Source organism: Notamacropus eugenii, chromosome 3, assembly GCF_028372415.1.
Source record: "Notamacropus eugenii isolate mMacEug1 chromosome 3, mMacEug1.pri_v2, whole genome shotgun sequence".
In the NCBI taxonomy this organism is placed as follows: domain Eukaryota; kingdom Metazoa; phylum Chordata; class Mammalia; order Diprotodontia; family Macropodidae; genus Notamacropus; species Notamacropus eugenii.
In genome coordinates this window covers 261,296,629-261,313,393 of record NC_092874.1, presented here as the reverse complement: position 1 = coordinate 261,313,393, position 16,765 = coordinate 261,296,629, and the positions used below count along the sequence as shown (strand labels likewise).

General features: G+C 37.2%; 1 protein-coding gene across 3 annotated transcripts in view; it reads right to left on the bottom strand.

Annotated features, from left to right (window-relative positions):
- ACSS3 (acyl-CoA synthetase short chain family member 3) overlaps window positions 1-16,765 on the bottom strand; it is a 261,782-nt gene that overhangs the window by 153,611 nt on the left and 91,406 nt on the right. The gene's annotated exons all lie outside the window — the stretch shown is intronic.

Below are 16,765 nucleotides of genomic sequence, written 5' to 3'. Positions count from 1 at the left end.
CAATCTTACTGTGATATTTCAACATGGTTCTATAAACCTTTGTCTCATTGTGGGTGATCAAAGCCTGCATTCTGAAAAGATCAAATATTCTCATTTTGAAAGCCATGTAAAAATCCATATATCTCAGAGAAGCATATAATCTTTATTATCTTCAGACAAAAAGCTATATAGTTAATGTTCAATGCCGTGGGCTGCAATTTGAAAGGGGAGACCTGAAAAATGATGGGAGGGGTTTATTAAATAGCTCCGATATGATCTGGCCATTTTCACACAATCTCCTGGATTATTGATTGAGCATAAAGGCCTATAAAAGACTTATTCCCTAACCTCATTCTGTGGCTGACATAATGAAGAAAAGTTGTACTGGGTTGAGACCTAATGGAAGGCAGCTTATTTTAAACAGTCAGAAAACATTTTTGACATATAGGTAACCACTGGCTGGTTAACCTGAGAGGTGAAGAATGTCACATTTCTGTCTAAAAATTAATCCCTCAAGAACATAAAATTTCTAAACAGCTAGATATTTCTTATAAACTATGACTGCTCATGCAGTAAGAAATAATGTCTCCATCTTTTAAATATTATTTTTATTATTACTACAAAAACAAAATGATGGAACATTTGCTACTCATTTTCCCCTCTTATTATTATAAGCTTTAGAGGCAGTGCAAGGCAGTTCATAGAGAACAAATCTCAGAACCTGAAGTCCTGGGTTCAAATCCCGCTACCCTCTGACCCATACTACTTTTTGATCCTTTTCTGTCTTCCAGTTTCCCAGGCTTCCTTTAGGTCTCAACTAAAGTTCTATTTCATACAAGAAGCCTTTCCCAGTCTTCCTTAATCATGGTGTCTTTCCTCTGAGATTATCTCCAATTTATCATATATGTATCCTGTTTGTACATAGTTGTTGCATGTCTTCTCCTCCATCAGATTGTAAGCATGATATGTGCTGGGAATTGGGGGGAGGAAGGGCTTTCTTTGACTCCCTAGTACTTGGCACAGTATCTGACACATAGTAAGGGATTAAAGGCTTGTAAACTTGTTGACAATCTCTCAGGACTCTAAGGAAATCTCTAAGACTGTAAAAGTTGTGGATGTCATGCCAACCTTTATTTACAGAATAAGTTTTCTCACCTGAGAGAACCCCATACTAAGAAATCACAGGTCATCCCCTTTCCTCTACAGATATAGCCACCTCTATAAATAAACACAGCTGCAGGACAGCGTGATAGACAAAGGGCCAGTTAAGTCACAGAGAAAGTGCAGAGCTATGTTTACTAGAGGAACTTCCTTATCAGAAACTCCCTTCACCAATGAAATCACAAGCCCAAATTCCAACCTTTCTATAAGTTTGTTTCCTGGACCATGAAAACTGTTAAAATTCTTGGCCTTAAAAATAGTGGGACGTTAACAATATTCATTTGCAAAATAATTTTTTGTTGTTTTTGTTGCCATTCCGTCATTTTCAATTGTGTCTGACTGTTCATGATCCCATTTGGGGTGTTCTTGGTAAAGATACTGGAGTGGTTTGACATTTCCTTCTCCACCTAATTTTACAGATGAGGAAACTGAGGCGAACAAAGTTAAGAGACTTGCCTAGGGTCACCCAGCTAGTAAGTGTCCAAGGTCAGATTTGAACTCAGGAAGATGAGTTCCTGATTCTAGGCCAGGCACTCTATCCACTGCATCACCTAGCTGCTCATCTTTAGTTTTTACATCATACTAATGTGTAGACATTCCCCCACCATCCCAGTCTTCCCATAACACAGAAAAAATAGGTAAGAAAAAGCAACTGATGCAGGGATCTCAAGTGAAATAGTCATCACACTTAATTTCACACATTTCTACTTCAAGGAGTTAGAGATGGCCTCACCCTCTTCCTCAGGGTTGTAACTGGCCATCAAAATTAAACAGCATTTACCTTCATTTAGCATTATTTTGGTTTACCTTGTGGCCTCACTAATACATTGTGCTTAACATTCTTCTTACTTCACTCTGCATCAGTTCATACATTGCAAATGCTTCTTTAAATTTCTTATTCATCACTCCCATGTCCAGCATTTAAGAACATTTTAAACGTATTCCAGAATCACAGAGACACAGGACCTCACAGTTAGACAGAACTTAGAAGGTATCAAGTGAGACATACTTGTTTTTTTTATGATAAACTTAATAACCATTGACGAAAAACAAACAGAAAGACACACGAATCAAGGAGCAATAAATTATCGCAAGCCCTTAACCCTTCACTAGACAGCTAGAGGGTACTAGGGGTACAGTGCTGGAGCCCAAATCAGGAAGGACTGAGTACAAGTCCAGTTTCAGATACTTACTAGGTGTATGACCCTGACCCAGGAACTTATTTTCTATCGGCCACACTGTCCTTAACTGTAAATAAAATGGGGATAAAAACACTTCCTTCCCAGCGTTGTTGTGAGGAGAAAATGAGATAACATTTGTAAAGTGCTTTGCAAGCCTTAAAATATATACATATGTGCTAAGGATTGTTATTATTACTTTTGTCATGGTAGCAAAGAAAATGCTTTTGTTCTGTGGCCCCTTCCAGGTCTACCTAAATTTTTGCCACCATTGGTCCTGTTTTCCTTCTCTTAAAAATAAAACTACTGAAAACTACTAAAACTAGTTTAAAAAATAATAAAAATAAAACATAGAATACCACAGTCTCAACTATCTTAAAGATAATTCTGAAAGGGATGCCACTAAAGAGATGTATAACCAGAAAAGAAATTGGGTCAGTTATGTGGTGATAGCAAGGGGCAACCTTGCTATCAAGCCAATGGACAGTGTGTTATGTTCTATCAGTATTCACACAGAATCAAGAGATCGCAAAGAAGGCTCTTGACATGCTGCTAGGACTTAATGAAACCAAAGGTCCACCCCTCCACTCCAGCAAAAACAAAACAAAATACAACAAACAAATTATTCTATTAGAACTCTTCTAATACTCTTCTATTATAAAGCTGTGAATCATGGCACACAAAAACTCACAAGAAACACAACCACAATGGATAATATTCATGTATTACTACTAGAAATAATGAAATGGTATGAAATCTATTGTCAAGGATTCACTGGATATCCAAAGTTAGCAGCCTAACCAGTCATGGATGGAGACCAATGATTAAACAAGACCTAAGGCCCCATAGAGGGGGATAGATTCTTTATGCAGGATATATGTACATTTTATAGAAAAATTGTTTTAGTGCTCTTTTTGAACTATCTTATTGACTCCATGTGTATATTGTTCTTCTAGCTTTTCTTACCTGAAGCTTCACCAGCTTTTATAGGCCTTTAAGAATTTTTTTTAAATTTTTCATATTTATGTCCACGTGAACCAAATTCTCTCTCTCTCTCTCTCTCTCTCTCTCTCTCTCTCTCTCTCTCTCTCACACACACACACACACACACACACACACACACACACACACACACACACACACACACACACACACTCTCACACATGCAAGCACATGCACATAAACAATTCCTTCATTCTGTCCTCCTTTGCCAGAGACTGATGTCCCTGCCTAGTTGCCCTCTTCTGGGCACATTTCAGTTCATCAATGACTTTCCCAGTAGGTGGCATACACAATCCTCTTTGATCATTCAACCAGGGCCACTGAGTATAAAGTAAAGCATTTGTTCTCAGTCTTCTTTGTTTCCACCAGCTTTTGATTTTCAACAGACCTTCCCATAGCCCCTATTCAACATAAAAGGGGGAAAGTATCATTTGCCATTTATATGAACAAAACTATAATAAGATTAAATTTTTTATAAAGAAAGTTTTGTTCCATATATGATACTTTTTGGTATAGTGAAGTTGTGCATTATTTATCAAAGTGCAATCACATCAATTAGGGAAAATCTTGATCTCATTCTTTGTCAGTCAACAGTTTTATTCTCAGAATAGTTTTTGCAAGTAAAGCCTGTATTTCATGCTCAGACTCTAGGTTGTTTCTTGGTTTGGATTGTAATGAAAACAGGATTGGGAATCCCAAATTGTGAGCACATTTTGGCAAGAAAGACATGTCTTCTCCAAGGGGATATTAACATTTTTGTAACTTCACTGATTGGAAATCAATTCAGAGTTTCTGGTTACTAAGGAGACCAGATGATTTGTCTGTCGTTGGGTCGATGTCACACCTTTTTCTAAGGTAATATGAAGAGGGTTTCTAATCCAATCCTCACTGAACTAGTTTTGGTTAGTAGAACTTGTTACTTCAACTGTCTCTTACATGTTTTAACAAACCAAGTCGAGAAGCATATATTAAATGCTTATTATATGCTGCTACTTGGTAGAGTATATAGAGTGCCAGAGTTGGAGGAAGGAAGGAAGGAAGCAAGGAAGCAAGGAAGGAAGGAAGGAAGGAAGGAAGACTCATCTTTGTGAGTTCAAATCTGGTCTTAGACACTTATTATCTGTCTGACCCTGGGGAAGTTACTTAACACCCTGTTTGCCTCAGTTTCCTCATCTGTCAAATCAGCTGGAGAAGGAAATGACAAACCACTCCACTATCTTTGCCAAGGAAGCTCCAAATGGAGTCACAAGGAGTCAGACACAGGTGAAAATGACTGAACATATGCCAAGAATCACGCTAGTGCTAGCAATATAAATACAAAAAGAAGGGGAGCCCCTGCTTCTAAGAGTTTGCATTGGAGGAAGACAATGTAGAAAAGGGAGCTGAAAAGGGTAAAAGGAAATAAAGAAAATATGGAAAAATATACGCAAATTATATATGCAAACACACATCTATACATATGCATATATGCACTCATGCATAACATACATAATACATTTATAATATGATATATGCACACACATACACATGTATACACACATATACATATATAAACACACATAATATAAATATATACACATGTGCATGTGTGTGAGTATAATATATACACATTTACAATGTTATATGCGTATGCATATACATATACACATCTATACATATATGCATATATAGAATATATACACATGTATATGCATATATAATATATACATGGTACACACATACACAATCTACACATAAGCATATATACATATATAATACATACATATATAAACATCTATACATGCACATGCATGATATAATACATACATTTATAAGATGACACACATGTAATATAATATACACATATGTAAACATACACACATCTATGCATGTGCATATATGCACATATATAATATATGTACATATATATTTATATTATATACACACATATGCTATAATACTATATGAGATGATGAGATGCGAGATGATGAGAGGTGATGATATATGCATACGTATATATACACATACACACACATTTTTTTTCCTCCAAGAGAGTCAGAAGAGCAGCCTGGAAAGGAATGAAGAAAGAGCTGGCCACAGCCTCCTCATTAAAATGGAGTCTCTGGAAGGAAACAGCCTATTACAGGGAGAAGCCACAGGAGCAGTGAGCACTTGAAACTTCAGCACTGGAGCGAGCTTCCAGGATAAAGACATTTCGGGGACTTCACACACTGTCTGCCATGTAGGTGCTTAATAAATGTTTATTGGATGAATGGATGGATGAATGAATAGGGGATTGCAGAGAAAGCCTGAGAGAGTTAAGAATGAAGTTCTTCTATGGGGTATGTGAAACCCAGGATGGGAACTTCTATATTAAGGAGTCATTATACAAAGTAATGGAAGAATTACACATGGAAGAATTTGCCCAAAAGACACTCTCAATAGAATTATGATTATTGCAGGACTGAACTAATAAAATATCACTGCTCAGAGTAAGCAAAACCAGAAAACACAAATAACACAACAATGTCAATGGAGAGTAAAGGAAAAGGAAACTGAAAGCTGTAGAATTACAGTGATTGAGTCTAGCCCTGGAAAAGGGGATTAGGAAATCTACCTCCCAGCTTTCACAGGATAGGCAGTGGACCATGTTGCACAGGCAGTGGATGAGTTAATTGGTTTTGTTGAATCATTTGTGTTCCTGTGTATGTTTCTGTATTACAATCTTTGTTACAAGGGAAGGTTTGCCATGTAGGAGAAGTGGGAGGGGTATATTCATTATGGCAAGTCCTGCCAGTTGGGTGATGTCTTTCCTTCTCAAAGAGGACCAAAATGACATCACCATATTAGAGACAAGTTACAGGGTACCAACTGTGGCTGATCAGACTAATACAAGTTTGGAATACTCTAACACAGGGCGGGTACAAATAGTCCATGTGAATGTCTGAAGTGGATTCTCTAAATCTGGGCATTTCGCATTTCTTTTGAGCTACTTCAATTTGGCTTTGTTCGCAGAGCACAACACCTCCTCTGATGTGGGCACACCATGCTGGGCAGTCCTGTGCCAATGTCTCCCACGTCTCACAATCAATTCCAAAGTTCTTCTAGAAATAAGAGTGTCCTTGTACTGTTCCTTCCTATCACCATGTAAACACTTGCCCTGAGTTCTCTATTGAATAGCCTTTCAGGTTCAGATATGTTTGATATTCAAACAAAGTGGCTGGCCAACCAAAATTGCACTCTGTAGTAGAGTATGAATGCTTGGCAATTTAGTTTGAACCCTATCCTGCCAGAATTTTCCTAAGACAATTCAAAACACAAAGGGTTCATCAACAGGGATAGTTACTGGACCTACAATTTCATTGGCCAAATGAATTTCTGGTTGAAGGAATTTCTTCCCACAATGCACATCAGCTCCTTTTCTCCTACTTCTATTCTTAAACTGCTATCCAAAACACTGAGAGTTAAATTGACTTCACTGGTGTCACAAAGTCATTATGTTCAAGTGGAGGGACTCTGACCTCTAGGCCAGTGGTCTGTCCACTGCATCATGCTGCCTCTCACAGAATCAATGGATGTCAATAAAACTAAAAATTAGTCACTGCCAATGCATTCTCAGAAAAGTCTCCTAATTAACCATCATCCTGTGGTAGTTCATCTTGGACAAGGCTTAATACTAAAGGACATCATGTCTCAAAAGAGAACAAAAGTGAAAACTAAGAAATGTGATATTTTTTAACTAGACAAAAAGAAAGAAAAATTGAATTTAGGTATAACAGAGCCCAAAACAGCGTGTTGAAAGATGAACTCTTTGCTATTGGTCACCACCTATGAAAGGAACTGAACTATTGTTACAGGCTTCTTTTCTTTCCTAAGGCAATCTGTTCGATGAGCTGCTGCCTCTGTAAAAGCACCAAAAATATTAAGAAACATCAAGAAATATGAAAAATAAAACTTTTTGTTTATCTTATTTAGAAGAAACCTTTGATGTAATAGCATCTTGCAAATTTGTGATATTCCACAGCACCTTAAAAAATGTACACCAGAAGTAAGACAAAGTCCAGAGGAAGACAGCTATGTGTGTGTGTTCATCCTTTGTTGCCAAAGAAGACCATGCCATCACAGAAATGATGACATGACTTGCGCTTGACTTTGTTTTGAGTGAGGGAGGGCTGTGCAGGTCACCAGCCTCACTTCTCCTCTAGAGCCATCTGAATCCAGTGACCAGATATTCATCAGGCTGACTGGAGATGACCCAGGATGAGGCAATTGGGGTTAAATGACTTTACCCAAGGTCACACAGCTGGTGAGTGTCAAGTGTCTGAGGTGAGATTTGAACTCAGTTCCTCCTGACTCCTGCACTGGTGCTCTATCCACTGTACCACCTAGCTGCCCCAAAGGAAGACAACAACTACAACTTTTGCAAAGACAGGTGGAACTGTGGTAGGAAAGAAGAGAGGGGTGTAGATAGAATAGTTGAATGCTAGGACAGGCAAAATTAAAATGATTGGATTTCTTCCCTCTCTTGGAATTGTTAAAATCATAGTTCAATGGGACCCTGATAGTTAGCTAAGACAATCTATAGGTGAAAGGAATCCACACAATCCATCGTGGGGTCATCTAGCCTCTGCCTGAAAACAAAGAGAGGAAGCTCAGTTCACTTTTGAACAACTTTAACTCTTAGTAAGTTTTCCTGACCTCAAGCCCAGACACCTACTTATTGCTCCAAGTTCTGTCCTCAGAGGCCATCTAAAACAATATAATCCTTCCTTTTCATGGAAGCCTTTTATGTACTTAAGGACATTGATCATGTGCTTCTTGAAAATTCTCTTTTCCCCTGTTCTTCCAGCTTATCCTCATATGACACGGGCTCAAGGACTTTGACCGTGGCTGGATGCCTCCTCTGGACATTCTCCAGTTTATCAATGTTGTGCCCAGAAATGAACATGATACTCCAGAGGAGATCTGACTAGGGCAGAGTACAGCAGAACTATTATTCCTGGAAACTCTGCCTCCCTTAAAGTCAGCTGAGATCACATTAACTTGCAATGATGACTCATATATTGAGCTTGCTGTCCACAGAAAGCCTCAGGTCTTCAGAAGATCTATCAAAGATATCGCCTTGATTTTCCTAGCTAAGATATCACCAATTCCTATGGACCCCACCTGTGCAATATTTCTGGCATCTATCACCCCATCTGTAGCCTTCTTCCTACTACACTTGTATATGACCTCATTACCATCTACCATTGTAATGGATTCCCTGCAGTCCTCCCTTTTACATTTTCTTCCCTCCAAATCAAACTTCATATCATTTACAGAGCAAACTAATTGTATACTTGACATTGGTCAAGAAATTCTGTGGTTCAAAAAGCTTCTCTATGTGTTCAAACCACCAGTTTTTATGTCATATTATGGTGATGAACTATAAACCCCAACCAAACTAGAGTACAATTACTCACGTGTCCCCTCCCCCATCCCACCTCACCCCTTTCTCCCATGAATCCATGTTGTACCCTCTCATCTTTGAACTTTTGCTCAAGGTCTTCTCTGATCCTGGAATATTCTTCCCTCTCTCAGCCCACTGAATTCCTTTCCTTTCTTATACAACCCTCCTCAAATGCAACTTCTCCTATGAAGCCCTTACAGTCAGGCTTCATATAACCCAACTGTTCTACCATGCTTTGATGTACTTATCTTGAAATATTCTCTCTGTATTAGCCCAAGTCATTATCTAAACTCTGCAAATTCCCCCAGCACCTATTATAGCGATCCAAATATAGTGAAGACTTAATAAATAATGGATGAATGATTTTTCACTTGGAAAAGATAAAGGCCAAGAGGAAAAAGGATGAAAAAAAAAACTGAAATCATAAATGGAAAATCTACAAATGTTAGGACAAAGGGGCATCCTTTAAAACTTGAGCAAGCTGAGTTTAGGGGAAAAAAACCAAAGTATCATTTCACACAAAAGGAAACAAGGTTTGGGTATTAACCCTTAGAGGTTGTATTTGAATGAATATAAAGAGATTGAAAAAAGATTTGGATGAACTGACGAGTAACTATATACATAGATGCTAGAAAGGATACTGAAATTATGCATATGCCTTAAGGTTGGTTGAGATTAGAAAAGAAACACACACACACACACACACACACACACACACACACACACACACACACACACACACACACACACACACACACACACACACACACCCCTTCAATTAACAGATCAATTGGGAGCCACTACTGAAGACCGGTACATGCAGAATGTGGATCAGACATAGTGAGGCAATCTTTACGTCAATGGCCATCCTGAAAACTTTAAGAATCCAAGTCACATCATTCTTTTCAACAAGGATTAACAAGGACAACATTCTAATCTTTATGATTTTGAGTTAATCATTAACCATGAATGCACTACCTCACCATAAAGAAAGAATGGGAGAGAGAAAAGAAAACATGTTATGTATCAATAGCAGGAAATTCACCACCCAATAGTTGATTTTCTATGAGTCAAAGAAAAGTACTAAGGGATAAGATAGTGAGATCTCACTATATAAAATTATATGCTAATGGATGCTAATAATCTTTTATTTTCATTTCAATAACTAAGGTAAACATAAGTCTTAGTAAGTATACATGTCAATTTTGTTTAGGCATTTTTCAGTCACCACTCCTCATGACCCCATTTGGGGTTTTCTTAGCAGAGATACTGGAGTGGTTTCCCATTTCCTTCCTCAGCTCATTTTACAGATGAGAAAACTAAGGGAAATGGGGTTAAGTGACTTACCAGAGTCACACAGCCAGAAAGTGTCTGAGGCTGGATTTGAACTCAAGACTTCCTGACTCCAGGTCCAGGACTCTCTTTACTCTCTTTATCATACCACCTAGTTGCCCCATACATGTGTATGTGTGTAGGTGTGCATATGTGTATATATATATGTATATATGTGTGTATGCGTATGTATCTATACATGTATATATGTGCGTGTAGATTATTCAAAAGATACATTCTGTAAAATGATGATAGAACACTATACATGTAGTCAGTAAGATCTGAGTTCAAATCCAACTTCCCACTAGATGTGGGACTCTGGGCAAGTCATTTGACCCCTACCTGCCTCATGTTTCTCACCAGTAAAATGGGGACAACCATAGCACCTACCTCTTAGTGTTGTGTTGAGGAACAAATGAGATATAAAGTATTTTGCAAATCTTTAAGCACTAGATGATAGAAAGATGGAGAGCACCTTTCTCTGACAAAAGCCCCTTAATTTTGTGAAAAATAGTAAATTATATTCAAGAATGATTGGATGGTTTTAGTTTGATGTAATTTTAGCAGATACAAAATGTCTACTTCAAGCTTTAAAATGGATGGATCTAAAACAATCCTTATGGAGATTGCCTGAGGCACTGTATAATTTTATATTGATCTGAGCTACTATGAGACAAAGGGCAAAGGTCAGACCGGTTCAGCATTTTAACTGCCAAATTGGTATAGCAGTCACAAGTCTGATTTTTTTTTTTCCACTTCACTTTCCCCCAAGTCCCCTTCCATTCCCTCTCATTCTCAATCCTTCCAAGGTCAGAGAGTAACATTAGTTGAATTAGCCAGCAAGAATAAAAATGACATGAATTAAAATAAATCTGAACAAAATGTCTCTACCTACCATTACCCTTTCTTCCCCCATTCTCCCTTTTCCTCCACTGTCCTTTGCAAAGTTCCTACTTGAGCTCTAGAGATCAAGTGTCTATGGAACACTCACACACACACACACACGCACACTCACACACACACACACATCATTTTTAGCCAAATGGGCAAAACAATCCTACCCCTGAAAATATCCTCTCAGTTGTAATGTAAGGAATGTTCCTAGGCACCACAAAACTCATTATGCTTACCAGATACAGTATTTGCCAATTTCTTAACCCAGTTTAGAATTCTCTAAAAAGTGTTAAAACTAGACACTGAACCAAGATATCTGGCAAAAAGAAAGCAATTATACATAGCTCTCAGTGGCTATAAACCATCCCTTCTCCTAAAGTAAGTAATTTCCAGAAGAATCTTTTTTTTCAGTGGGACCAATGATTTTATTAGTATAAAAGCTCCTGGTAAAGGACTCCTTCTATCAAGGCAAATCAGTAGCTAGATCAGCAAAAAATGATCATAGAGTTCTGCCTGAGGGCTACTGAGAGGGAAAATGACTTGCTTCAGGACAGTGAAGCACCTAAGTCTTCCTGATTCTAAGACCAGCTCTTCGTGTAAGCCACAAATGTCTCTCCATGGACCCAGGTGTCTTATCTACCTGTCAGAGGCTCTCATGAAAGATAGCGCATAATTAAGATGAAAGCCAGAGAGTATACTGATCTCAATGGGATCCAGAGACTGCTGGGAAGATCGTTTAGGAGAAATATGAGGGTGCAGAGAGATAAAAAGACTGTCATTATTGTCACCATTTTTTTATCTGAAAATGCCAGTAAACTCAGGTCCCCCTAGCATCCCTCTCTCTTACAAACATTTCCTTCTACTTATTTTCCAGCTTTGTCACTTAGTCTTTGTGCCCCAGTAGAATATGTCCCTCTCCCAAGACAGAGCTCAAGCATGATCTTCCACATGACACCTCCCAATTCTGCCTGTCCCCCACTCTCTGTATGTATACACATAAGTACATATATACACACATATATTATGCATACATAATATATAATACACATTTATATTATGTATACATAACACACACACACATATATATATATTGTGTATGTGTGTACACATACACAGATAGATAGATAGATAGATATTCCCTTTATATGCATGTCCAGTACATATGCTCCCTATTTCACACATGCACCATTGCTATACCTGTCCCCTCCATGTGTGTCTTTCTCAGTTCATTTGCTATGTGTGTCCACTACTCCTAATGACAACATATTTGTGACTGACTGTGCCCCAGGTTTATGGAGTAAGTATTTTTATTCCTGTGCTATTTCATTAGATGTCTTTGCTTTCAACTAATTGCATCCCCTGGCAAACTAACAAAGTCATAAAAATGAATACACTAGTGGGGGCTCATCACCTATGGCTTTGAATGAAGAACTACTGAATAAGTTAAAATTAGGATATTTTTAAGGGAACCTACATGCAAAATTTTGGGGGCAGGAGATATCCCCAGGTGCTACAGAATGTTACTTGGTAACAACTATTCTATCCTATAATCTGTTTGGAAGCAAGGGCAAGTTTTATTCATCTTTGCAATCTCACTGTCTATCCCATGCAACTGCTTATAATGTGTTGGACTAAATTCAAATTAGTTAACTTCTACTTCACATAGCGATTTTTTAACCCACGGGTTAACATAAATATGCAGGCAAGAGTTAGAGAACAAATGACTACTTGGGGAGTTGTAGCAAACACTAATTAACTGGTTTGGCTTCAATCCTCCTTAGTATGAAAAAACACAAAATCTCCCGTATATGTTTGGATAATATATATCCATCAGATGGATATAGTTCTATCATGAATCACAGAATTTGAGAGTTGCAAGAGATTTCAGAGGCCAACTCGTATATGAAAGGAAAGAGTTACCCACACTTATGGGCACCAATGTGTTCCCCAATAAAACACTTTTGACCTATAATTAGTGCATCACTTTGACACCAAAAAGAGTGAATGGAATGGATTTTACTGAAATCAACAAATAGCAACTCTATCTCTAATTTCAAATTTGAAATATGTCAACATAGTAAACTTTCTCAATCTTTCTAAACTCACTATGCCCTTCCCAAAATAAGATCTTTAATAATAAGAAAGTACATTCATCATCTTGACATGATGATAATAAATGTTTATATAATTCACTGGAAAACTATATATGTTTCAACAACCTACTCATCTAAAGGAAAGACTTCCAGAAATTTACACACATTGTACCAAAACTTTCACCTCAGAAGTAAACAAAAAATATCTGAGCTGCTGAAATAGTGGCCAAAAAATTCATGTGCTTTCCTTTGTAGAAAAGGTCTCTGGTTAGAGTCTTATAGACTCTTACTTACCATGTCCAAGGCAAAACTAATGCTCTTTCTCTCTCCCAATTCATCCTTCTTCCAAATTTCCCTATTTCCATCAATGGCACCAACATTCTTCCAGTATTCCAGGTTGGGAACTGTATTGTTATCCTGATCTGCTCATACTCTCTCATCCCACATTTAAAAATCCATTATCTAGACCATTCTATCTCAACAACATCTTTACCATCCAAACCATTCTCTTTAATCACACAATCAGTATTTTAGTTAAGACTCTCTTACTCACCTGAGCCATGGTAACAGCCTCCTAGTTGACTTTCCCATTTAAAATTTCTCCCACACCAATCCATCCCACATATATCTGGCAAAAAATGATTTTCCTTACATAAAGTTCTGACCATGTCACTGACCTAGTTGGTAACCACTACTGGTTCCCTACTGCCTCTAAAATAACAAAATTCAATTTGGCTTTTAACAGTCTTTGCAACCTGACTTCAATCAGTTTCATTTTATAGTATTCCCCTTGCCATAATTCTGTAATCAAAATGGGTCTTTTCTCTGTTTCTCACACCCAACACCTCAACTCCCATCTCTATAACTTTGCAATGGCTGCTCTCTAGGCCTCAAATGCACTTCCTTCTTTTCTCAGCTTCATAGACTCCCTCCCTCTCTTTCTTCAAGACACAGACCAAACATCATTATTTTTTATGAAGTCTTTCCCAATCTCCCCAACTACTAGTAGTGCAGAGGATTGAACAGTAGACCTGGAGTCAGGAAGAATTGAGTTTGTTTGACCTCAGACTCTGACTCTCTGTGTAGTCCCGGACAATTCATTTAACCTTTGCTTGCCTCAGTTTCCTCTACTGTAAAGTGGAGATGATATTTCCAGTTGATAAATGGTCAAAGGATATGATCAGTCAGTTTTCAGATGAAGAAACTAAAGCTATCTATAATCATAGAGGAAAAAATGCTCTAAATCAAAACAAAAAATTGATTATTGATAAAAACAACTCTGAAGTACCATCTCACACCTATCAGATTGGCTAATATGAAAGAAAAGGAAAATGATAAATGTTGGAGAAGATATGGAAAAACTGAAACACTAATGCATGTTGGTAGAGTTGTGAACTGATCCCACCATTCTGGAGAGAAATTTGGAACTATTCCCAAAGGGTTATAAAACTGTGCACACCCTTTGATTCCATGACCAGATCTGTATCTCAAAGAGATCACAAAAAAGGGAAAAGGACTCACATGTACAGAAATATTTATAACAGCTTTTTTGTTGTGATGACAAAGAATTAGAAACTGAGGGGATATTTATCAATTGGGGAATGCTGAACAAATTATGGTAAAATGAATGTAATGGAATGACATTGTTCTATAAGAAATGATGAAAAACCTATAAGAAGTGATGAAAAAATCAGCATGAACTGATGCTGAGTGAACAGAACCAGGAAAATGCCGTAAACAGCAACATTGTGCAATGACTTAGTTCTCAGCAATACAATGATTCGAGACTTCCAAATGAACTCATAATGGAAAATGCTAAATCACATCCAGAGAAAGAACTATGGAGTCTGAATACAGATCGAAACATACCATTCTTCGCCTTTTTGTTCTTTTTTGGTTTTTTTCTCTCATGGTTTTTCCCTTTGTTCTGATTTTTCTTTCACAACGTAACTAATATGGAAATATGTTTAGCATAATTGTATATGTATAACCTATATCAGATTATCTGCTATCCTGGGGAGGGGGAAGGGAAGGGAGGGAGAGAGAAAAATTTGGAATTCAAAATTTTACAAAAAATGAATTATGAAAACTATATCTTTACATGTAATTGGAAAAAAAATAAAATACTATTAAGAAAACAAGAAAAGAAAATGATATCCACACATCCGGAGAAAGGACTGATGGAGTCTGAATGCAGATCAAAGTATACTATATTTTCACTTTGTTTTTTTAATGTGTTTTTTTCCTTTTGTTCCATTTCTACTTTCACAATGTGACTAATGTGGAAATACGTTTAATAAGCTTGGACACATATAACTTATATCACATTGCTTGCCATCTTGTAGAAGGAGGGAGGGAGAAAAACTTGGAACCCACAAATGAATTTTTATAACAACTTATAAATGTTTATTTTTACTTATTTATAAAAATGAATTTTAAAAATCTATCTTCATATGTAACTGGAAAAATTAAAATACTATTTAAATTTAAATAAAATTAAATGGAGATGATAATAACAGTGTCTACCTCCCAGGGTTTGGGGGAGTATCAAATGAGATACTATTTGTAAAAAGTTTAATGTCATGCTTAGTACATAGCAGGTGCTAAAGAAATATTTCTTCCTTCCCCCTTTCCCTTCTCCTCCCTCATTACCTCATATTTACTTAGTATTTAATCTGTATATACCTATATACATACATGTTCTCTCCCCTATTAAAATATAAACTCCTTAATAATATTTTTAAACATATACATCCCCAGCTTCTACGTAGTGCATAGCATATAACAGGTATGGGAAAAAAGTTTCTTGATTGTTTGGAACAGCCAGTTCAGAGGAGAATACACAGGCATACTAATCACAGTTCAAAGTGATGGTTAATATCTTCCCAACTCCCTAAATGATATGGAACAAGAAAGACACAGACACTAGAGACCATCCAGTGGAGGTCAAGAAGTCTCAAGAACTGTTGAGTTCAACACTGAGTACATTGAGTGCAGCACAGCTCAATATGATGCTCATATTATGCTGGGTTAGTAAGAAAAACTACTACTTCTGCTACTGCTAATAATTATAACTAATGTTTATATAGTTTTTATTACATACCAGGCACTGTACTAAGTGCTTTACCATTACTATGTCATTCAGTCCTGACAACAACCTTGGGAGGGAGGTACTATTAGAATTACGATTTTAAAGTTGAGGAAACTGAGGCAGGCAGAGGTTGAGTCACCTGGCCAGGGCCACACAGTTAGTGCAACACTGGACTCACACAGCTGAGGACGAATTTGAACCTGGTTTTCCTGACTCCAAACATGGCACTCTATCTACTGTGTCTCCCTTTTCTCCCCCATTCTTTTGATAAAGCAGGCTAAGCGGTAATATATTTCAGTGGAAAAAATTAAAACAAAAAAATTAAAAGCTTTCAGGCTTCAAGAGGTAAGTTCTACTTCTTGAGAAAATCCCAATTGGGAAATAAAAACCTTCTTCCCTAATATTGCTGGAGAAAATCATAAGTTATTGTGATTTCTGATGATATATGAATATAACAACACTAAATGATACAATATAAAGTCTAAAGTTCTTATTTTGCATCTGACATGGCAAAACGAAGCTGACGACTTTCATTTGATAAATACCTTCATTTATACACATTTTAACATCTGAGTAACTTTTAAGTCCAAAGAGTGTCAAGAGGCTC